Below are 25,054 nucleotides of genomic sequence, written 5' to 3' on the forward strand. Positions count from 1 at the left end.
CAGTCTGTTATCATGTTTTATTGTCATATGCCAAGGAAACTGCACTGGATTTCAATATAAACCAGTTCAAGAACTTATTTGTGCATATTTCTAATGAGCATCTTCGTATCAGCACTGTAAGTGAAATCCGGTGGAAAAAAAAACCCTGTAAAGTTTTGCTCATTTCTATGCATGTAAACAGCAAAAAAGCAGCAGAAGTCATCAGGGTCAGCACAAAATGCAATGAGCCTGAAGGAGCTCTGTGCCAGTGTGCTGCAAAACACATTTATAAACAAACTGAAAGGAGGTTTTATAGAATTTAATTGATGAAAATATCGCAAAAGTGTGCGGTAAATGCTATTGAGGTGATCTCTTGCATTGGTTTGAAGATATGCATCCATTTTACATTGGCCTCCTCAACACTCATTATCTCAGAAAAGCTGAAGCCTTAACGCTTACGGCAGTCACCGATTTTTATAACAGACGGATGCATAAAGCATTTGACCAGTGTCTTCAGTTATTTCAAAGAGGTGAAGACAAACAACAACAGGATATATTGGAAATGTTGTCTTATTTGTGAGAAAAAGCAACAGTTTGCAGATTTAGAACCCTCTAAATTTACCAACAAGTTCAAGTTCACAAATCACACCATTCTTTGCTGAAAAATGATAATCCTGCAGTTTTATCACCTGAAAGCTGTTTGCATTTGTCACTTCAATCCTCTGTTCTCACTCCACTCCACCTCCACCTAGGCCTTTTGTTTGACCCCTATTGGACAGGAGACCACGGTTCCCCCAGACCACAGTATCCATCCGGGTTTTTACTCAGGTACTGCTGGTGGTAATCCTCAGCGTAGTAAAACGGCTTCGCTTCTGCGATTTCAGTGGTGATCGGACCGAATCCCTCCTCTGTTAATACCTGGTGGACACAAAAATACAGACACATTCACATAATAATATAAGAACCTATAAATAATGACAACTCCACATTTTTCCTTTTGTTTTAGTGCAAAAAGTTCAATTATATTGTGAAAATGTTTACAGTTACAAACTATTCTTTCACAACCATGAACAACCTGACATTTGTTGAGAAAAATAAGCAAATTTTAACATTATGCCTCAGATTATCATTTATACATGTGCATAAAAACTTACAGTTCACAGTGGATCTACAAAGGCACAAAAGATTGAGTAACAGGCATTTAGAACTGACAAATATACTACTTAATATACATCTTCTGTGTTTTTGCACTTTACAAATTCATCCCTCAGACTGAATTGGACTCTTTACAGGGCCAGATTTGGCCTCTGGGCCGTATGTTTGACACTCCTGCTTTAAACTTTCATGTTGGGTCGAAACATCATTTTATGCAACACGGCAAGGCAGGATTTATAAGATGGCATCTATTAATTTAACCCATAAAGACCCAAACACCCACCAGTGACCAAAATCATTTACTGATTTAAAAAAAAAAAAAAAAAAAAGATAAATCACTATTGACCCACTAATTCTATCAATCCATGGAAATAAATGCTGTAAAATGCAGTGTGTCATCTTTTCATGGTCATCAGATATGACCTGTTTGGACGTTCAGAGGCTCTGTAGTGAACGTGGAATCACCGTCATCTTCTACAGCATTGATTCACCAGTAAAACCCATGGAGTTGGTTCAATGACAGTAGATGAAGACACTTGGTTTATGTTTATTTAATGATATACTTTACTGAAACAGTCACTTTTTCTTAAGTTTTCTCTGTTTTTGGTATGAAACCCTCACATGCAATCTCAGCATGATGATTACAGTACATGAGCAGTAAATTAAATATCGAAAAATACCTGATTTTTACTGAAAAAATGTAAAATGAAGGGAAAAATATTATAAATGGAGACAAATCACTTAAGAAAGGTCAAATCTAGAGAAAAATTCATTTGGGAATTGTGACAAAAGTAGCACTGGGTCTTTAAGGGTTAATGAGCCCCGTCAGGATGTTTTAGTAACAGTTTCCTTACTTGGTGTGTGCATCGTTATGTGTTGATAAAATGAGGTGAGTTGAACCTGAATATACTGAATGACCAGGTCTGAACATCAGTAGATTTTTTCTCTTGCCACAGACATATTCAGAAAGGATAAATCCAGGATTCATCAGGATTAGATTGTGAAAGCGTGGTTCAGGCGTCATTTACACACATGCATTGGCTTCCACAGAGTCCACACCTGAACTCCATGAAGAATTTTGGGATGTGATGGAGAAGACATTAAAGCAGTGGTTCCCAACTTTTTTTGGCTCGTGACCCCATTTTAACATCACAAATTTCTGGCGACCCCAGACATTCAAAACAGAGGCTTTTTTTTTTTTTTTTGCTAAAATTAAATTTTTTTAAAATCATGTAATAGTTTGCTATACTATGTTGCAAATAAACATTAATTTTAGATGACATTTCGTCTATATAATGTATATTATTGTGGATGGAGGCAGAAAAGCCAGGTGTAGATTACTGCACAAAGTGAGAATTTGATTTTCCTTGGTCAGGATATGTACAGTCAGTCCAGCTTGGATTTACAAGGCTGACAATTAATACTGAACAAACAACTAGAAGCACTCGGAGAGCGCAGACCCCGCCAAGGCTGATCCGTGGCCCCCCCGTGGGCCCCCCCCCCCCGATCACCACCAAAATTAATCATTTCTTCCTCATCCCATTTCCAACAAACCCTGAAAATTTCATCCAAATCTGTCCAAAACTTTTTGAGTTATGTTGCACACTAACGGACAGACAGACAAACAAACAAACAAACAGACAGACAGACAAACAGACAGACAGACAAACAAACAAACCCTGGCAAAAACATAACCTCCTTGGCGGAGGTAATAACTCAAACTATGAATAATGAAAGAGCTGCAGCATCTGAAACTGACCACAATGAACATTTGAAAGATAAACAGAACCACAGTGCTTCAGTTTCAGCTTCACAGTTTGTCATGTCTTTTATGTATTGTGATTGTCTCTCTCAACTCACCATATATTTTTTATTAGTAAGTTGTTGTTTTTTTTTTTTAAATCAATAACTACAAATTTCAGGCGACCCCATTTGAATTCCAGGCGACCCCACATAGGGTCCCGAGCCCAAGGTTTAAAAACACTAGATTAATGCAAAGTATGGCCGTGAAAAATGTTGTAACATCTATTGTGACACTGCATATAAACATAGTGTAACATAATAGACGCCATAGTGAATGTGTCCTGTAGTTAAAGCTAAATGCCATTAAATAAAATATTGCATGTGAGACTTCGAAGAAAAAATAGCCCAGAATTACAGAGCGATACGAGCATTTCTAGACTTGATGGTTTGGTTTCAGCAAACACCAATATCCTTTTCATGCCTATTAACTACATTTCTGTTGTAAATCATGAACGCGTCTTCTTTGTGCTTTTCCTGGATCTCGTTGTCTGCAGGAGTAACCAGCTTCTACGAGGGTAAATCATTAAAACTAATCACATCAAAGCCCCGTACTGCAACATACTTACTGGCATCGTAGGGGAAACAAATGTGCCTAACGTGTTCATGAAAACGAGTATTTCGAGGCAGTGCGGTATGGGCTAAGACACAAAAACACATGCACACGTTCACAGTTGAATCAGTTGGTGATGACACCTTCTCCTCTTTGTGATAAAAATTACTCAACCAGATGGTGTGTGGGTAAATTAAAAGAGTAGGAGAGGAGCTGCAGAAGGCACACACACATACACACACACCTATAAAAGTTGAATTCCTGACGAAGGGGGCGTCGGTGTGTTTTAAAGCCTGTGTGTGCATGTTTACAGCAAAGCTTCTTTTTTGATCATGACACACTCGGTAAAAGACCTACATTTGGCTCAGCGTTTACTTTACATGTTTGCCCTTTTATGTGCAGAGCTGTTGTTTTCACTCCGAATGCCAAAAAAAAGTCTTGAAATTAACACCACTAGAGAATACACTCCAAAATTCAGATTACATATGTGTTTAAATACTGTGATGAAAGTCAGAGAAAGCAACAGCGAAGTCAGACGCGTGTACTTATTTACATACATGAATAGCAAAATGATATGATTACCAGTTAAATATGTAATAATGCATATTCAGGTTAAATATTTAATTACTAAGGACACTCCATTTAATTTTGTGGTTACAAAAAGCAGCAATCGCAGCCTATAATTTACATCTTAATTACACTGTACAGAAAGTTCTATATCCTGTTATTAAGCGGCTACTTGATACTTAACTTTTCACATCACTTTTTTTCATGCCCATCCTGTTTACATTGTGTCAAAGCTACAAACATATGATGATCTTATTGAATATGATGCATCGCTGTAGATTTAATCAACTAACATGTGCCCAAGAACAGCAGTAAAATGAACTTTGACATGATTTTAGCAGTAAAGAAATGCACATTGAACACTTGAACCACTAAAACTTTGGGATAAATTGCAAAGTAACTTGATCCTAGACTTCTCTGAATTACAATTGTCTTGTGTTTTAAGAATTATAACAGAAAAAGCATGTTACATTGAACTTTTCTCTTTTTACTGAATGAATTGTAACTTTCCCTTTTTGAGAGATATCTGAGAGAAAAACATTATTAATCACAACAACAAAATCTACAGATGAAAACTACTAAAAATTAGTAAATTCAGTTTCATGAATCACAAACAATAAGAGAATAAAACTTTAAAAATGCGACCAATGAAAGAAGGTAGTTTGACATCATTTTACAGCTCATTACACTCAACCCTTTAACCCTGAGACAATATTCCAGGTAAACATGCTGGTGCGAATTTGTGTCTGTATTTTAGTGTCATAAAAGCTGCTGTGAGTATGTGCTTGTGTTCCTTTTATTCAGCAGTTTTGTTTTACTTTGTCTTTTAAGGTCAAAACAGGGTGGAATAACAGAAAAAGACGAAGAGAGGAATTGAAGTTTGACAGGTTTTTACCAAATAAGGCACTCAGAATGTACATCATAAGAGACTGAAGATGTTGAACATGAACTGTGAAGTGGAACACACTGAACAACAAGAAGTATTTGAATTTTGGCCCAGTAGGTTTTATTTTGGGGCTCTTTTTGGCACCTGGTTGAACTCCAAAAAACAGTTACAAGGTCAAAACGCAGTAAAAATACAGTAAAAAAAAAAAGAAAAAATAAGGGAAAATCACCACAACACTGCAAACAACAGTAAAAAGAATAAACGACAAAGAAAACAGTGCAAAAAAAAAAAAAGAAAAGAAAAGCCCAAACTGTCTATTCTTACAGCGAGTCATTCTCACTCACTGCACTGTAAAAAAAAATCCTGTTGTTTATACGGAAAAAAAACTGCCAGCTGTGGTTTCCAGAACAATACTGTAAAAAACACATCCAACTGTAAACATATTTACAGAGTAACATGCAGATTTAACATTTTAAACATGTAGATTTAACACTGGATTTAAATGGTAAATGGACTGCACTCATTTTCTACACTTTCATGGTGTCCAAAGCACTTTCCAAAACCACCAGGTCCAACTGGGACCAGTTTAAGGTTCAGTGTCTTCCATGGACACTTTAGCATATGGACAGTCAGAGCCAGGATTCGAACCACCAACCCTTTGGTTATTGGACGAGCCGCTCTACCAACTCTACCAGCCCATTAATTTACAAGTTTAAAATGTTACATTGTTAAATGTTTACTTTTTATAACTTTTTTATACAGATATGAAAAAAAAGCAAATATGTTGTTATTTCAACATTATGCTCTTGCAATTTAAACGACACCACATTGTATTTCAATTTACAGTTTTATTTTGTAAAAACAATAGAAATACATCATTTCTACATACAAATCTGGTTTTGTTCACATACTCTTCCTGTAAAAACTACAGCTATTTTGATTTAATCGTTAATGCAAAAATCTTTTCAAATAAACAACTTTGCATTGTATTGCCACTTACAGTTTTTTATGTTGCAATTTTACAACTTTTGGTGTTAATTCTACAGTCTTTTTACAGGGTGCACTGTGACCCCCCCCTCCATTACAGGCAGCGGGCAAAGCACAATGTCTATTCTATCAGCTCGTTTTGACATTTTTCCTATTGAGCAAATGGTTGAATTTTTATGAATATTTAAAATGAATCATACATTCAGAATGAACACCACAGACACATCAGGGGTTAAAGATGCATAAAAACTCCTTCCTGCTGAGTTTATGGGTGTGCATGGAACTGTAAGACTTGATTATTAATAGCTTCAAATGTGTACTTTATCTATGCTAATCATCTAAAATCCCTGTTAAACATCTTGTACAAAAACAGCACCATATTAAAAGGAAGGCACAATAAAAGGAATAAACTGAACAGAAATAAAGCACAGACTGGTTTACTGTCATTTAAAACCAGGTCTGTTGTTAATGTACATTCAGTTTAAGAGGAATTAATTTCTATGGAGGCACAGTGAAAAGTTCTCCGTTTATTTTTAGTGCGAAAACAATCAGACTTAAAGCTGTGCTAAGTAATTTCACACATTGGTGGCTCTAATTGTTAATGAGAGGTAATTTGAAGAACCATTTTAACTTGATTGACGTCAGCGCTCGGAAGTTATGTGTGTGGACGAACCCAGAGGGTCCGCGGTGCTTTTACAACAAAACAATAAAAAACAAAGGAGCGAGAGGGAGAACAGCTCTGTTCTAATGTTTGGGGAGTTCAGCTTTTAATGGACAGATACTTTGTTTCCTGCTGTTTGATTCATCGCTTCCTGTGAAGATTTCACACCATGACTGCACCGACACCACATTTTAATTTGAGTAAATAGTATGGATTCATAGTGTGGGTTATTCAGAACTGGTTTGTTTACTCCTGCAGCTGAACCTCAGGATTTAAGCTAAAAAGAGGGTTTTTATGGATGACAAAACCGCTTTAGCACCTTCATCTGTATGTAAAGTAAGACCACAGACTAGGAGAGGGAAATAAATTAAATGTACATTACAGAAAAGTGGTAGCAGAGGAAGAAAGGCATGTGATAAGAGCATTTTCAGACAAATTGAAGGAGCAGTTGTAGAAAGAGGCTTTTAGAGCTGGAGCACATCAAATCTGATCTGGACGTTTATCCTGAATCTGTGTCTTATTTCATAGTTCACATGAATTTCAACATAATAATTCCTTTTAAAGCTGCAGTAGGTGAAATCTGTGTAAAAATCCACAGAATATGAACATACACATCATCCCTCTGCAGCTATTCTCTTCACAGTCGAAAGACTAAACTAAATATAGACATGATGTATTTTCATATCATTACAGAAACATCTAAAAGTCACATGCAGGTTGTATCTGATAGAATCTGATCATGATTCCTATTTATCACATATTTAATCTTCTCACCTGTTGGACAACAGCAGTGATTGGACAAAATAAGAACATCATGGGACAGATTTTCTACAGCCTGAAAAAACAAAGTAGTGGATCTATGCAGAAGTCTCATGTTCTCTCAGACCACTTCAAATCCTAAATAAACTGTACATTGTGCCTAAAAATGTGATCCATGTACATTGTTTTGGGAGTAAGTGGAAATAAACCAATGCTGTTATTCAGAAATGAAGATGAGCGGATTTTTACTTCTATAAAAAGGCGGAAAAAGGTACTGGCATTTTTTCAAAGTGGCAAAAATCCCCATCTGATAAAGGAATTACCCACAATAGTTACATTTGGAAGACAGTAAGAACCTTTACCAGACTGGCAAAAATAGTGCCAAAAATGTTGACTTTGGAACAGTGCAGTTATTTACCTGATCAACAACAAATAATGTGATGGTTTGACAGTTTCTCTGAATATTTATAATGCATTCTGAAACTGTGATCTATTTACAGCTGCTGTGAATCCAACATGATCACATCAACAAATCAATTTAGCCCCAAGATTTGCTTAAAAGCTCAAATATGGGCACTAAACTACCTGTGATAACCAAAATGGCTGCTTTCTTCCATTATACTGCTGTAGAGGCATCCTCTGCCATCATCTGCCTTTTCAGTGACTGAGTGCGTTTGTTTGGGCTGGTCCTGCTGCTGTGTTCACAGCCTGCTATAAATGCATAATTCACATCCATTAATTTGCATGTCAGAGAAGTAGATTGCTCATTTGGAATGCAAATACCTTGACTGCTCTGGTAAAGCAGGGAAACGTGAACAACACTGATAAGCACCCACGAGACAGAGACAGGAATGAAAGAATGGAGAGAAAAAAGGTGAAGCTGGCATGTTTAAAAGCTACAGAGGGGTTTTATAGACAAAGACGGAGGGAAATGGAGAGAAAAAGCAGCTGTTTTGTGTGTACAAGTAGATATACGCGTGTTTGTGAAAAGAAAGAGAGGTGCATCAAGAGAGGAAGAGATGCCAGAACAATGAGTACACTGCTTTAGCACCCATCCTTGCACCCACTGAGCGAGCACACATTATTACATAAAGCAAAACGAAAAAAAAAAAAAAAAAAACACAAGTGCACACAGTTACCACACCTGCCGTTTTAGACGCAGTGCACACCCTAATGATGGGTAGGAGGCAAGAGAAGAAAAGGGAGGCTCCTTTCATGCTGCAGACAACTGCCAGCCGCCTGCAAGGTAATTTTCTGCAGTGCTGTTGTACCTTACACACAAAAACACACACCAAATTCCCCAATCACTCTGTGTGAACAATACAATCAAGCCGGGCAGCGAAGCGAACATAGTCAATACCCTGACATCGAATTAACCAGACCATTCTTTCTCTTTATCACCTCTTCTTGCCTCAACTTTCTTCCTTTCCAATCACTTTTTCATGCTGCATTTTTTGTATGTTAAGAAGAAGAAAAGAAGAAGAGGAAGAAGAGAGAAGAAGAAGAAATTGTGGCTGCAAAAGAGGGAGAAGCTGAGAAACCTCAATAAGAATTCATGAAGTGTCTGGTAGGCGTGTTGTGGGAAAATCCTCAGCTGCTGTGATGCATCTTAACGGTTTTCAAATTAATACAAAGTTAGAGCGAGCTGCGACGGGAGACAAAGAAACAAGGCCACCTACAAAGACTCGAACAGCGGAAAAGACTCCACCCAAGACGTTTGGAAGCACAAAGTCATAAATATTTTAAAGACGGCACTTGTAAAAATGCATGCGACATCAAATTAAGGAGCTGGATGTATCTACTCTCAACGCAATAACAGACAAGAAACAATCAATTATTGAATTTCTTCGTCTGATGTCTGATCTTTGCAGAACCTTCGCAAAAGATGAGTTCAGATGAATATATATATAGATGTACAGAAAGAGAGTGAAAAACATAATCTGAACAAACCCAGCTAGCGAGTGTGTAAGTATCTGAGCTCCCGCTAAGAGATAAAATGGAGGACCCGCGACTTAAAGCATTAAAATTTAAGGTTATTACGTATTTTAAGGTTTGCCTACATCTCCAGAAAATGCATACAAGTCCATGTAACATCCCCTAAAGTGAAATGCAACTGTGTGTCTGTGTGTTAGCTTTGCAACTAAAGCGATTTTGGTGGAGGACAGATTTAAGACCCAGATGGTTTGGCATGGAGTGTGTTTGCAATAGGCCAACTGGTTGCACACACACACACACACACACACACACACAGATGGGAGAGGATGGGGGAGGCGATCTGGTGAGAGAAAAATGAGAGGAAACAAAACTAGAGATTTTAATAGAGCAAAGTTGTTAGAATCTATGAATCTATCTATCTATCCATCTATCTATGGCTTCAACATAATACGTTAAAAATGATAAGTTTTTCTTTTAAATGTAGTGAGTTATGTAACTATTTCAGTTACTTAATCCATAAAGGCCCAGTGCTACTTTTGTGGCTGTCCCCAAATAAATTTGTCTCTATATTTAGCCTTTCTTAAGTGCCTTATCACCATTGATTGAAATATCATCCTCTGTATTTTGCATTTTTTTCAGTGTAAATCATATTTTCCTACATTTCATTTACTGATCATGCAGATGTTTATAAAAGCTCTGATTAAAGTTGAGGGTAATTATGTCTAAAACAGATAAAACTGAAGAGAAAGTGACTTTTTCAGCAAATATACAATCACGGAACTTAAAAACAAGTGTCTCCATCCACTGTCATTGATCCAACTCCATGGGTTTTACAGGTGAATCGATCTTGTAGAAGATGACTGTGTTTCCATGTTCACTACGGAGCCTCTGAACGTCCAAATGCGTCATATCTGATGACCACGAAAAGACGACAAACTGTATTTTACACCAATTATTTACATGTATTGATAGAATTAATGGATCAGCAGGTATTAAATAGTTTAGATCAGTAGATGGTTTTGGTCGCCAGTGGTTGTTTGGGTCTTTATGGGTTAATTAAAGCAATGACGTTTATGACATTCAAGGAATGAATTTTCTAGTAACTGTTTTAAAGTGATTCTATGTTGTATTGATATTCCAAACTCTAAAAAGCAGGGGAGTCATGTACCAGAACACACTAAGTTCTACCAAAACCACCACCAAATCAATGCTATGCAACCACAGACTGTATCACTCATTGAATAAAGTACAAAACTCTATGTTACATGCAACTGTATAACGGTATCAAGTTTCTTCTTCCAACGAAAACACTGTCAGTCAAAATGACACTGTCTTATAATCAGCTGATAGTTTACATTATAGCTCTGTTAGCTTGGCTTTGTTTTAAGAGAGAAAACAGCCACAATAAAACTACAAATCACTTCAATTTACTGTACGGTTTGTGTTGTCAATCGCTGCACTAAAGATCTGTTTGGAATCGTCCACACAACATCAGAACTGATTAACAAAACTTCACAAAGATAAAAACATCACATACTAACTTTGTACCTTCATAAGTTTCCTAATCAAACTCATTTATGTAGAAGAAACCCTGTGATTTCCGGATCAAACTCAATTCTTTTCATTTACACAACAGTGCTTCCAGCTTTTATCACTTTGTCACTGAGTCTTAAAGTTGTTTCTTAATGGTTCTCATCACATCTGGTCACTTTCTGATGTTTTGGTCAAAGGTCCCACGGTGTCAGTTATTTTTAGGGTAAAACAATCCCCGCTTTTATGGTGAAAACTGATGTATATGAGCCAATGTGGTGTATCTTCAATGTAATGTTGTAATTTAGCTTAATGTGCTCAAGGTTTCAAAACTTTAAATGAAAAGATGTTGAATTCTATTAGTCACATACAGTTTTATTTACGATAAGATAAACTTTATTGGTCCCACAGTGGAGAAAGTTCACTGCTACAGCAGCTCCAAAAGTAGAAAGAAGCAATTAAAGAAAAAGAAATTGAATGAAAGTAACATTATATAACAATGAATACATATTATAATTAGAAAGCTCTTAAAGTGCAGGTAGTAAACACTAGTAAACAAACAACTAAATACCAGTAAACCACCATTAAAACATCAGTCAGACTGTGATGTAACGGGTTGTAAAGGGTCATTGTACAGTCTGACTGTAGTGGAGATGAAGGATCTACAGAAGAGCTCCTTCTTATGCTTAGTGTGTTTAAGTTTGTCGCTGAAGGAGCTACTTAGTACAACAGACAATTTCCTGAAATTAATTTGATTGAGTCAGTTTTATGAGAAGTGGTGAAAAATCCCTGCATTGTTTAGTTACTTGTTCAGCAACAAATCAAAATGAAACCTGTTTTTATATATGTTTCTGCAGGAATCACAACCTGTGATGCTTATTATACTCAATTATTTTTTCAAATAACGCACTTTGACAATGCATGGATAATACATATATATGGTGTTCAGCTTTAGTAAATAAAACTACTTTCGAATCATGTGTTATCTTGAGTTCATGTAGACAGAAAATTGGGATTTGTCTTTAATTCTGAAAGAAAGCCAAACTCAATCTTTTGATGTCACTCAGCTGTTTTACAAATGCAGGAAAATGGTATCTAAAATCCCAAAGTCTCTAAAACAATGTATACATACTAGTATATACATACTTATAGTAGCTTATAGTAGTACTTATATGGTATCACTGTGCATTGTTGAATATTAGTGGCTGTGACTGAGTTGGTAGAGAAGACCCTGACCCCTGTCCACATGTTGAAGTGTCTCTAAGCAAGACCCTGAACCACTAGTTGGTCCCAGTGACTATTGATCTGGTGTGTGAATGTGTTAGTGACTGTGTGTGTAAATGGGTGACTGCGACACAGTGTAAAGTGTTTTGAGTACAATAAAGCTACATAAGTGCACGTTCATTTACTAGTCTGACTATGCCAGTTAGATGTAATCTTTATCGAAGTGGCTACTGACACAGTACTGTGGCAGGAAATATTGGTTTGTCTATTATCACAGAGCCAATCAGCACCTTGTTAAATCATGTCTAGACTAGTAACTTGTTACATCCCAAAAGTACCAAGACAACCAGATAGTAAATAGGTCAGTTTTACAGACAGCAGAGATTTAGCTTGGTTGGTAACATTTCGAACTGCAATGCGGAAGACTAAGGTTTGATTCACGGTTGAAGTAGCATATTTTAACCAAGGGTGCTGGTAGGTAAAATCTGACATTGATAAATCAGAAACTAGGACAACGTTCAGAGTGCAGAATTTGGAGCACAGCATTCAATACACAGAAGTCACATGGCACACTGCCACATTTAACACGTAGCTTCGCCCACCTTCTCCAGCCTCAATCTCACTGACTGCACAGAACAAAGAACACCATAAAACAACATATAGAGTATTTAGAACATTAATTCCTATTTTATACTATATATTATCACTAATTTGTCATTTCTTCATCAATTGCCACAGTACTGTGGTAGCAAAATGCACAAAAGAATGCACTGAAGTAGACGCCATATATCACTATAGTACTGTGGCAACAAGAGGCTAGTGAGTTCCTGTAACAGTATCACTGATTGGCTCTAATACAAATGCTAACATTTGATTGGCTCTGTGGCAATAGACAAACCGATATTTCGTGCCACAGTACTGTGGCAGTAGCCGTTGCCAATATTCATACTTGAGGACAGATATTTCTGGGTTCCAATCAAACATGAGGAGAATTACAAAGTCAATTCCATAAAGCAAAAATACACATCCATGTGAGTGGAAAAGATTTCACTTTAGAAAAAAAAATTACATGAAGCTACTTTGCAAAAGTCAATCTGAGCAGAGGTTCTTTACCGTGGAGAGCAGCTACTCAGTCATTACAGAAACACAAGATTGGTCCAGCTGTTGTATTTCCATTTGCTTTTTTTTTTTCAGCAACATGCACGTCCATCTTTCCATCTACTGAGCAACCTGCTTCCATGATTTGTCAGAGCCTTAGTTTGACATTTGTTACTCTTTACGCATAGTGAGGTTTAATTGCTGTTTGCATCTAATATGATATCTATGATGTTTCAGTGACTGCTGCATTTATTATTAATCAACACATGCAGACACACATGAGTATTCATTAAATCTGTTTCCATTTCATTAATTTGCATTTACCATTTATTGCTACATCAACTTTTCTACCTCTTCCAAGTGTAAAAGCCTTTCTCAGTGATATTTCCAGGTTGATTAACATTGCCACTTGTTTAAGCACAAATTGAAAGCAAATAAGAACAGCGTTAGGAATTCAATGGAAAGGCACTTATTACGATACCTTTTCCCATTTTTCAGATCTGCCAAATATTTTTTGATCTTCCTCTTGACCCATTTCTTACATAAGTAGGATCAAACTCAGGGTTTTAAGAACAGCACCTGTCTGCAAAACTGCAATTATTGTATCCAACACTCTACAAACCCACTGAAGATCTTGAACCCACCAGGACATTTCCAAACATACCAGCAAGTTTTTTTTTGTCTTGGATGCATGTGAGTAGCACATATGAGAAAAGGATCAGAGACAAAGAAAGAAACAAGCTGTTAGAAAGTAAACGAGGGGACGATACGTGAGGGAAAAAAAAAGACTGAAATAAAGGCTGACTGCACTGGAATAGAACCGAACAGAATAGAATAGAATAGAATAACCTCCTCCTCGTCAGTTTCCATGGCAACAAGCCCTGTTGGTGGGATGGTGGTGCAGAAGTCTCAGCAGGGGAGAGTTGGAGAGAGAGAGTGTGAACATGTTTCATGTGTATATTGTGTGCGTGTTTTGACTGTAGAGCAAATGTTTGTGGCAACACACATACACACAGATCCAATATAATTTAGTATTCATCTGCTGTAGTCAAACCGCACCGCTGTGACAGACAGAGAGAGAGCGGGACACTGGGAAATGGAGTCCTGAAGTGTCAAAGGAAAGGACAGAGAAGGATAGAGATGAGAGGGGATGAAAGGAGACGGACCAGTAACAGGTGAAGCATCTTTAAAGACACAACACACACAAGTCATAGAAAAATATTAAATTATGGGTGTTTGTCAAACTATGACTTATTTAATATTCTGAGATGCCTAATTGAGATGACCATTATTAAGCAGGTACAAGGAGCGAGGACGTTTTTCCAAAATGAAGCCATTGCAGAAGCATCTTAAAGTGTAATACCATTAACATCCACTAGATGCTGCTCCAAAAAGCCTCAGCTCCCATAGACTGACACTGAGTCCCTCTGGGCTTGTTCTAGTCTAGTAATCTTTACATTTTCTCTCCAGTAACTGACAGAGACAGTTGTGTAGCTGCGGTTTGTAAGTTACACCACAACCTTAAAATGACATTGTTCTGCAAATTCTTGATGAAGTTTATTGTTTTACTGCGCAAGTAAGCTAGCATTTAACATTAACTCACCCATAACTATTTTTACTCCCACACCCTTTACTCCAAGTATGGGATGTTTGATTCATTTACATACAGCTATTTCATCAGATTTTACTTAGGGATTGTTCTAATGTTCAGGATCCTCCCACAGGCTGAGTCCTTTTCAAGCATTTTTAAGGATGTATCTGTCAATTCGTGTTTGCATTCCTACAATGCTCTATACAAGTCTTTTAAAAATGTATTTAAATGAAAATGAGTCGACCACAAAAGCAAATAGAAACTCAACAAAGGAGAAAAAATACACCTCACATCACCAGTATAATATGCATTTAAACATAAATCAACAAAGCAAGTCTATTTACAATATGGTACATTTGCACAAAGGCAAACACAAATAATTATAAAATGGGAAAAATATGTCTGTTAATTTAAAGGATAATTTTACAAGCCAAGGAAGTCTGCATTTAGGGCAAAGATCAAAAAGGAACATCTAGTTTTGAGTTAAATGGCTCAATAGATGCGTTTCTCGTCACATATGATAAATGTTCCCTTGGCACATCATATGTCAATCTTTAAGGGAAAGATGAAAGAGATGAAAATCACTACTAGTCTGGACATGTTGAAACTGTAGAGATATCTTAAGCAACTCTGAAAAGATCGTAGTTAGAATGACTCATCTCTCACCACTGATGTTAACAAAATTTTGTCCAAAATAAGGTTCCATGGGACACAGTGAGAATCACTGAAAAGACAAATTTTTCAATTATACTTTAAAATATCATTTTGTTTCTATTGCAGCAAAACAGATGAAGGCTGCTTAATTAATTTTCCTAAATGCTGATGTCATACCAAGCCTTCCCTGGTGACAAGACAAGACAAGACAAAACTGAAGTCATTGTCTTTGGCCCACAAAAACCCAGAGAAAGTGTCATCAGCCATCTGGAATCTGTTACTCTAAAAGCTAAAAACCAGGTTAGAAATCTAGGGGTAATAATGGACTCAGACCTAAACTTTAACAGCCACATTAAATTAATTACATCATCAGTTTTTTACCATCTCAAAAACATTGCCAGAATCAAAGGTTTACTGTCTAAACCAGACTTAGAGAGACTTATCCATGCATGTATCTCTAGCAGGTTAGACTACTGTAACGGCCTTCTCACTGGACTCTCTAAACCAGCTGTAAGACAGCTGCAGTACATCCAGAACGCTGCTGCTCGAGTCCTGACTAGAACCAGGAAGTACGACCATATCAGTCCTGTGCTTAGATCTCTACACTGGCTTCCTGTGGCTCAGAGAATAGACTTTAAAACAGCTCTGCTCGTTTATAAGTCTGTCCATGGTCTAGCACCAAAGTACATCTGTGACATGTTGGTCCCATATGAACCATCTAGGACCCTGAGAACCTCAGGGACTGGTCTTTTGCTGGTGCCCAGAGTCAGGACTAAACACGGTGAAGCTGCGTTTCAGTTCTGTGCAGCTAAACTCTGGAACAGTCTTCCTGATGACGTGAGACAGGCCTCTACTGTGACAATGTTTCAGTCCAGGCTGAAAACGGTTCTGTTCAACTGTGCATAGAACAACTGAAAGGGTTCTATCTGCACTCTCTCTTTTACTTTGTTTTAACTGATTAATTTATGTTTTATTGATTATGTTCTAATTATAATTGTGTGTTTTTAATCTGTCTCTTTTCCATTTTTGTAAAGCACTGTGAATTGCCCTGTGTATGAATTGTGCTATACAAATAAATCTGCCTTGCCTTGCCTAGTGGTTAGGATTTGGTGTTCTCACTGCTGCAGCCTGGGTTCAATTCCCTGTCAGGAAACATGCTTTTGTGCCCTTGAGCAAGGCACGTAACCCCCCCATTTGTTCTGTGGGTGCCCGACCACAGTGTGTGTTATGTTAAATTAGTGAAGGGTTAAATGCAGAAGTTCAATTTCAGTGTAAATGTGTGTAGGACTTTTTCTTCCCAAACACCTTCAATGGCACTGCTCCTAATGTGTGCTAATTGCTAATGCTAATGCTAGGTACCGTGTGTATGTATTAGAATGGGTAAAATGCAGAGACTGAATTTTCCTACAGGGATAATAAAGCAAGCTAACCTTTAACCTTTTAACCACATCTGATGCATATTACTCAATGTTTCACACTCTTCTACAGTTTGTCTGGGGGTTTGTTTCTGTAGGTACAGGGTGGTGCTTCATTGATGTTTGCATGCAATCCGGTTTAATATGTTTGTTTCCTGTATGAATACAGAAGTTGCAACCTCCTCATTGGTCCACATATGCACACACATCTAACTACTGTTGGTCATCAGGCATTGGCTTATTCACTTATTTGTAATATTTGAGCTCACTTTCCAATACAACAGTCTTCTCAAGTATGTCATTTAAAAAAAGAGTAAAACTGTGTATGGAAAGGTAATTTAAGATAAACCTATTTATGATTTAATGTATTAATTTTGCTTAATATCCATAGAAAGTAACTAACAGAACTAAGTGAAAGAAAAGAGAATATTCTTAAATATGCTTCATAATCTTACACAATACTACATTATTCTCCAAATACGCTCGGTATGAAACACTCCGTTTTATTTCACACTACCATTTTTGCCCATCTTTCGTCATCTTGTGTTTGTTCACTGTCACAGCAAAGTTTTCAATACACACTACATGACTTAATCTGTGACTGTAAATACCGTCCGAAACCAAAAGGAACAGACTCAGTCCGACTCCGATCTGCTGTCACATTGAAATCATCCCGAATCGTTCTGACAGTTGTTAAATGTGTACCCAGCTTTAAGGATGACAGATAGGTGTGTTTACCTTCTGGTATTGGCCCTGGAGGCCAAAGCTTCCTCAAGCTGCTGCTGTGTGTAGGTGTAAATGGCAGAGCGATAAGTCGTCCCAACGTCATTTCCCTGACGCATTCCTGAACACACAGTCAGAGGTCAAATGTGGATTTATTTTCTTTAAACTGGAACAGGATGTTTTTTTACATCATTAAAACAGCTGACAGCATTTCCAAAAATCTGACTTGTTTGTGTTATTAGAAACATTAATTATTTCCTGTGTGACTCTAAAGATAGAAAAGTATTAGTTCAATCAATCAACTCTGTTTACATAAATATGCATAGGACTGTTCATTCGGTTTAGTACAAGATGACTAATACATTTTACAGATGACTGATACAACAATAATAAGACCGGTGTAAACAATAAGAGGGTGGAATAAAACTAGGTGAAAACAATTAAAAACAACATAAAACTTTAAAACAATCCATGATAGAGTCCACAAGTGTCTAAAGCAGGGGTGTCAAACTCATTTTAGTTCAGGGGCCACATTCAGCCTAATCTGATCTAAAGTGGGCCGGACCAGTAAAATAATATAAATAATAGATTAAGAACTTATAGATAATGTCAACACCAAAGTTTTCTCTGTGTTTTGAGTGAAAAAAAAAAATTCCATAAAGAAACTCTTTACATCTATGAACTGTACTTGAACACAACATGAACAAATATGAACAACCTGAAAATTCTTAAGAAAAATAAGTGCAATTTTAACAATGTTATGCCTTAGTTTATCATTATACATGTGCATCACAACTTACAGATCACAGTGGACCATAAATACACAAAACATTGGTAACAGGCAGATATTAGTAAAATCCTGCATACATCTCTTAAGACATTTCATATTGTTCATATTTGTTCAGGTTATTCACATTTTTTGTCAAAGGATAGTCTGTAAATATAAACATTTTTGTGTAATTTTACTTTTTTTTACACTAAAACAAAGACAAAAATTAGCATTTTTCATTATTTACAGGTTGTTATGATTATATTTTACTGATCTGACCCACTTCAGATTGAATTGACCTAAAATGATTTTCATATCCTTGATTGTCAATATTTTCATTATAATATTTGCATTTCACAAATTCATCCAAGGGGCCAAATTGAACCCTTCAGCGGGCCGGTTTTTGGCCCCCGGGCCGCATGTTTGACACCCCTGGTCTCAAGTATGATACTAGAACTTTTCTTATTGGGTGGCAGTGGTTAACACTGTCACCTGACATTAAGAAGGTTCTGACTTAGATTCCCAGTTGGGACAGGGCTTTTCTCTGTGAATTTTGCATATTTCCCCCATGCAATAGGCCTCTGATTCCCCCTGTTATCAAAAACATGTATTCTAGGTTAATTCCCCTATCAGTGCCCTTGAACAGGGTACTGATTTTCTGGAGTTGCTCCTGGTGGCACTATGGTGGTTAAATGCAGACAGTGGATTCACTATGTGAACAATGAAAGTTAGAAGACTTTCTGAGTTTGGCACCAACCACACTAATGCAGATATTTTCTAAAATATTTTTCTAAAACTTTAAGCTCTTCATCCACAAATACACAGCAAGAGTTATTTAAAAAATAATAAATAAATAAATAAATAAAAACTGTGGAATTGAAGAGGGTTAACCCTTGCCACTCATCCAACAGGGATCCTCATTTATCTGACATTTGGTGTGAAAACAGAATGACAGGTAACATTTACGTTCCAAAAAAAACATATTACAAATTTCATTGTAAACATGTTTTATACACTTAGCTATAATATTATTCATGTATTCCACTATTTTTGTGAAGCTAAGACTAAGCTAAGCTAAGACACGAGTGAAGGTGTGTTTATCAAGAGATTTGTACATTTACACAAATCTGACTTCAAACCTTCAGCGAACGGAATGAACTATCTCTAGGACAAAAACAGGCCTGCATTTACATAAAGCTGAGATTTCCTGGAACATTTTGATATAAACATTTGGGTATTGTCATTTGCAAGTACCTTAAAAAAGTACATTTAATAAAGTATGGGAAAACTAGAGAAAATACCCTTAGAGCTCTGTTTGTGTGTATCTGTGTAGACATGGAATGAGTGGTTGTTGGTTTGTTCTGAGTCTTCTAAATCTACTCAAACTGTAACTGGACACAGACAAGACAAGGTGATGTAGATTTTCTCAGATTTAATCTCAGACAGTAATCTAGTTTTTCTTCTTGTAAATTACTTAAATTCTTCCCAAATATGTTGCTTAAAACTCACAAAATGACAGATTTTCATCCGATACAATTAGAATTAAGTACCCAATTAAGTAGAATTAAAGACCCAATTTACTCCTCAAATTGGCCTCAACACACCATTGTATTCTTTCCTCAGCGATACCACTTCTGTATTATTGACAAATTCGTGTTGTGTTTCTTTAATAGTTAACATACCTTGTGTTGGATTATGGCTTTCCCAGAAAACTTTGAGGAGGTTGGCGAAGCTGATCTTGTCTGGGTAAAAAACAACTCTGACCACCTCCGTATGACCGGTCCACCTGCAGAGAAAAAACACCTGTAATTTTACCAGTTTTTCCCCGTAAAAAGGCTTTTTTGGAAAAAATGAGATTGTCAAATTTAATATACTGACATTAAAATCATTATTTTACTATGTTATTGAAAAACTGTTCTCAATTCAACATTTATTCATATGCCAACTATACATTTTTACTAATGACTGAGCCCGTTCACATGCACACTAAAACTCCGATCACTATTCAGTTTCTGGAATTATCAGATTGTTCAAGTGATCATTGAAAATTATGAAAAATCAGATTAACGCACCTGTTTCTCTTTCTCTTTTTTAATCTGATTTATTTGTTCTTTTACATCTGCGCAAGTGTATAAAAAAAGAAATCTTAGAAAACTGAAGTGACATCAGTCAAACATGAGTGGAAGACAGAAATAAGAATTTGGAGTCTACCATCACTATGTACATAAGAAATCCGATAATGGATTGACACATCTAAACCTGGGTTTTATACTTACTGAATATCTGAAGGGCATGTAAACGCATCAGAACTGATTATTACAATTATCTGAATACCCCTAGTTATCAGATTTTTATGGTCATGTGAACAGGCTCGATGTTACTGAACCGGTCCTCTGTCAAAAGTACTCAAATTAAAATAACAGGAGGGTTTTGAAAATGTAGAAAGAAATGTACAGATGTTTGGGCTGAATAAGGAAGAATAGGAAAAAGCTGAAAAAAAAAACAAAAAAAACGAACAAGGCTCTGCTTAAAGGAGTGATATTTGGCTTTTTTAAATGGAATTATGCATTTTAAAACATTTCCCTGTGGTCTACATAAAATGTAAATGTTATGCTTGGGTCTGAATTCTTCATTAATTCAACTCCACAGGTCCATCTTCAACCCTATTTCTGAGTAATGACACCAGAAAGTTCATTTTGAGCGCTGGCCCTTTAAATGCAAGTGTGAGCCACTTCACCCCCACCCCTCCTGGTTGTTGACTGTGCTGCTCTGTCCCATTCAGCCACTTGTGTTCATTAATTCAACCAACAACTGAACATTTTAGGTAATATGTTCGAAGTTCGGACTATTTCAGTATGGACTACAACCGCTGCTGCTGACGAACAATTATGGCGTACTTGGAGAAATGTTCGTTGGAAGTCTTGACCTTATATGTGCAAATGGCGTGACGTTACTAGTTATAGATGTAACAAATTAAGAAGGAATTGAAAGAAAAACTAAAAAAAAAAACTAAAAAAAAACAAAAAAAAAAAGAAGAAGGAATTACGGAATAATGACTTGTAGAAATCCACTCGATTTTTGCCAGAATGAATATAAAGATATATTTGCAGCACCTAGAGGGTTAAAATTCAAACTTTTGACTATTAGGGTCCAAATACACAAATAAATGTACCAAAGACTAATAAAAGTGCAAAATATGACCCCTTTAAGCTAAGCAGGTAAATTAATTAACTCATATTAACCGTAGATTTTTTTATAGTTATATAAACGTATCAGTGTTTTTAGAGTTAGATTTTCTATCTTTAGAGGACTACACATCCTGAATCTAGCTGCTGTATGTGAATAGTGGTCTGAAATAGATGGACAGATGCAGCTGGTGATGGTAATGACTGTGACCCATTACGCTACACCTCATCTTTCTCCTGCCCTCATTCAGCCTCCACTCCTATCTCTCCCACTCTCTGCCTTATTACTTTTTTAATATCACCAGTTATAGATTCATATGGTAGATATTGGCGAACAGAGACAAAGTGCTGGTCGATATTAAATTAACGCCTCACTAGGCCAATCACGAAGGAATGAATTCATCTCAGACAAGACAGGGACAAAGCACTGGATGAAATATGAACAGACATTATACATTATGTACATTAGACAGTAAAAGCTTGTACATTTCTCATCAGTATTTGGACTCTAATCGCCAAATATACAGGACAGCCACACTTTTTAAAATTCTATTTTTATTTGTTAATGAGTAGCATGGTACCAAAAGTAGTGGAGGTTAAAAAAAATGGTTGTAGGTTCACACAAATAAATAAATAAATAAAAAAATACACTGCTTATACACATTCAATGGCAGGAAGAGGAGCAGGAAGAAGAAAAAAAATCATATATTAATGGACGCAAATGCATACATACAGTCCTGTTTCTCTTTATTGTATGTAAAATTACCATTTTGACCAAATCAAGGCTCGAGCTGGTCCAGATCATCTAAACCACAACAAAGTCAGGACCAGATCAGATCCACAACAGCAAAGGCCTTCCAATAGTTACACAAGAATATGATCAATATGTTATGATGTGTCCGGACCAGTTAATCTTCTCACCATGACACTGATAGAATCTTTAAAGTGATTAAACCAAAATGGAGACGTAAGTGATGTGTAATTTACTTTAAGCATCTACCACTCGATGTGGGAAAGAGTGAAGGAGTGATTGAGTTAAACACAGACAGACCGAAACTCAAAACACATCAGGATCAGACTGGATAAAAGGTTGTGCTATTTTATGGATAACTGTGCAGTAGAAAGTATTAGTTGATCTGAAGCAAAGTTTTCAACATTAAATTACAATAATGATATTAGATAATGGTGATCACAGGTATTGAAATAAAGATCAAGACAAGACAGAGTGAAAATACAGTTGATTCCAAAAGCAGACAGAGAAACAATATTGCATCATATTTGCTTCCAGGAAAAAATACATCTGTTTTTACCTGAAACAGGTTCACTGATTTTAGTTGGAAATCAGAATTTCTCCAGCATGTCAAAATTTTAAGTTATGCACATGTCAGTATTCAAACATTAGCAACATATCACACTGGTGTTTTACTTCTATGAATTGTAAGTGATCTAAATTCAGATGCTTTCGATAACTCAGTGCGATTGTTTATTTCTTGATCTGCGATAGCGAGTGAGTTCCTAGATCAACCCATAAAGACCCAAACATCCACCGGTGACCAAAATCATTCATGGATATAAAACATTTAATAACTCTGATCCATTAATCCTATCAATACATGTAAATAATTGGTGTAAAATACAGTTTGTTGTCTTTTCATGGTCACCAGATATGACCCATTTGGACGTTCAGAGGCTCTGTAGTGAAGGTGGAAACACTGTCATCTTCAACAACATTGACTCACCAGTAAAACCCATGAAGTTTAACCCTTTCATGCACATTGGTCACTACAGTGGACAGCTATTCTACAGCTGTTTCTTGTATATTCATGGATTTTGTTGTGTTGTTTTTTTACACATATCTTTATTAAAGTTTTAAGACACTCCATATCTTTTCTGGCATGAATTGGTAACATTATGTAGATCTCTCCTGAGCATAAACCCCCAGAATCACAAGCCCTCCCCATAGTTTTCACACAATTTATCAGTAAATACATATTTCTGAGTGTCAAAAATTAAACGTGTGGTGTCCAGCTGAGTGGACATTTTTGCAACTTCATGAAAAATAGGTTCATTATAATTTTTTTTTCATTATTATTTTTTTATGTATTTTTTTTTTTTTTTAATTATTATATTATTTATTTTTCAGAAGAAAATTTTTTAATGGCATTGGGTTTTTTTTTCATGCCTAGAGGAATAAAAACACTCAGGAAAAAAAATTTGATTAAGGTTCTCATAATTCGTGCATGAAAGGGTTAATAAATGACAGTGGATGGAGATACTTCTTTTATCTCTACTTAATGATATATTTTGCAAAAAATAATCTTTTTCTTCAGTTTTCTCTGTTTTGGATTAATAATCCTCAACTTTAATCTGAGCTTTAATGAACATCTACATCATCAGTACATTAAATACAGAAAAAAACTGATTTTCTCTTAAAAATGCAAAATACAGAGCATAAAATTAGAGTAAATGGTGATAAATAAGAAATAAAGGTTAAAAATAGAGAAAAATTCATTTGGGCACTGCCACAAAAACAGCACTGGGTCTTTATGGGTTAATCTGAAATAGCAAAACAGAAAACCCAAAGCACCATCTGAGATTCAAGTTCTGGTTTCCCCTGTGTCCAGGTCCAGTCCTTTCCATTTGCTCTGCAGTGACCAACAGAGCACTAGTTTGTTTTGTCTTTTTCCACATTTATCTTATGAATGCATGTCAGGGTCTGTTTAGGGATGTGTTTACTGTGACTGTTCATATCACCATGATGATGAAGTTGTGATTGATTGACCAGCACAAGTTGTTTCTAAATTTTAATGAGACTGAAAGTTAGTTAGGAAGAAAAACAGACAGGTAGAGAAGCTGGTCTAATGATGGATTGGATTCAGTGTTCACTGGAGGGCTGGAGCAATCACTGGGAGGTCTGGACACACATCACACAGCAAACACACAAACACACACAAACTCAGCTCAGAGTGGTCAAACATCAATAACAGCCGTATCCATGCCCAGCTATAATGGGACCTGGGGGAAATGTTTCACTTTTCTGTTTATGTGTGCCTTGTTTTTTCACAATCTATTGACTCTCAATAGACGACACATTGCTCAGTGTGTTAACTATGTAGAGGTTACCTGTGCAGACTTCTTTGTAGGTGGGGTTAGGTGTAAACCCTCCAGAGTAGCCCACTTGGGTGGAATAAACCCCTTTTTGTTTCCAGAACTTCCGCTCTGCTCCCCAGAAACAGCCCACCTTTAACAAAACACAATTATATTAGAACACACACACCAGTCTAATTTCAACTGATCTTTAACCAATAATACAAACGCATGTGTATCAAACTGTATCAGAAACAAACAGCAGAAGAATTAGATTTAGTGTGACTTGGATCCAGAAGGGTGTTAGAAGTATAAAATTATGATCTGAAAAAGGTTTAATGGGGCAGCATGTTAACAGCTACTACCATCTCAGCACAGTGAGTGCCAGCTGATGTTTTAGGCAAATTACTGCTGTTTTCAGATGTGGGAAAATATCGTGGTTGTCAACAAGTTTCCCTTGTTGCCAAAAAAAAACCCTACAACAGCAGCAGCAAGG

General features: G+C 36.5%; 1 pseudogene; it reads right to left on the reverse strand.

Annotated features, from left to right (window-relative positions):
* The window catches only part of LOC115414855 (mitochondrial peptide methionine sulfoxide reductase-like), a 25,267-nt pseudogene continuing 213 nt past the window's right edge, over positions 1–25,054 (reverse strand).

Source organism: Sphaeramia orbicularis, chromosome 24, assembly GCF_902148855.1.
Source record: "Sphaeramia orbicularis chromosome 24, fSphaOr1.1, whole genome shotgun sequence".
Taxonomy (NCBI): Eukaryota; Metazoa; Chordata; class Actinopteri; order Kurtiformes; family Apogonidae; genus Sphaeramia; species Sphaeramia orbicularis.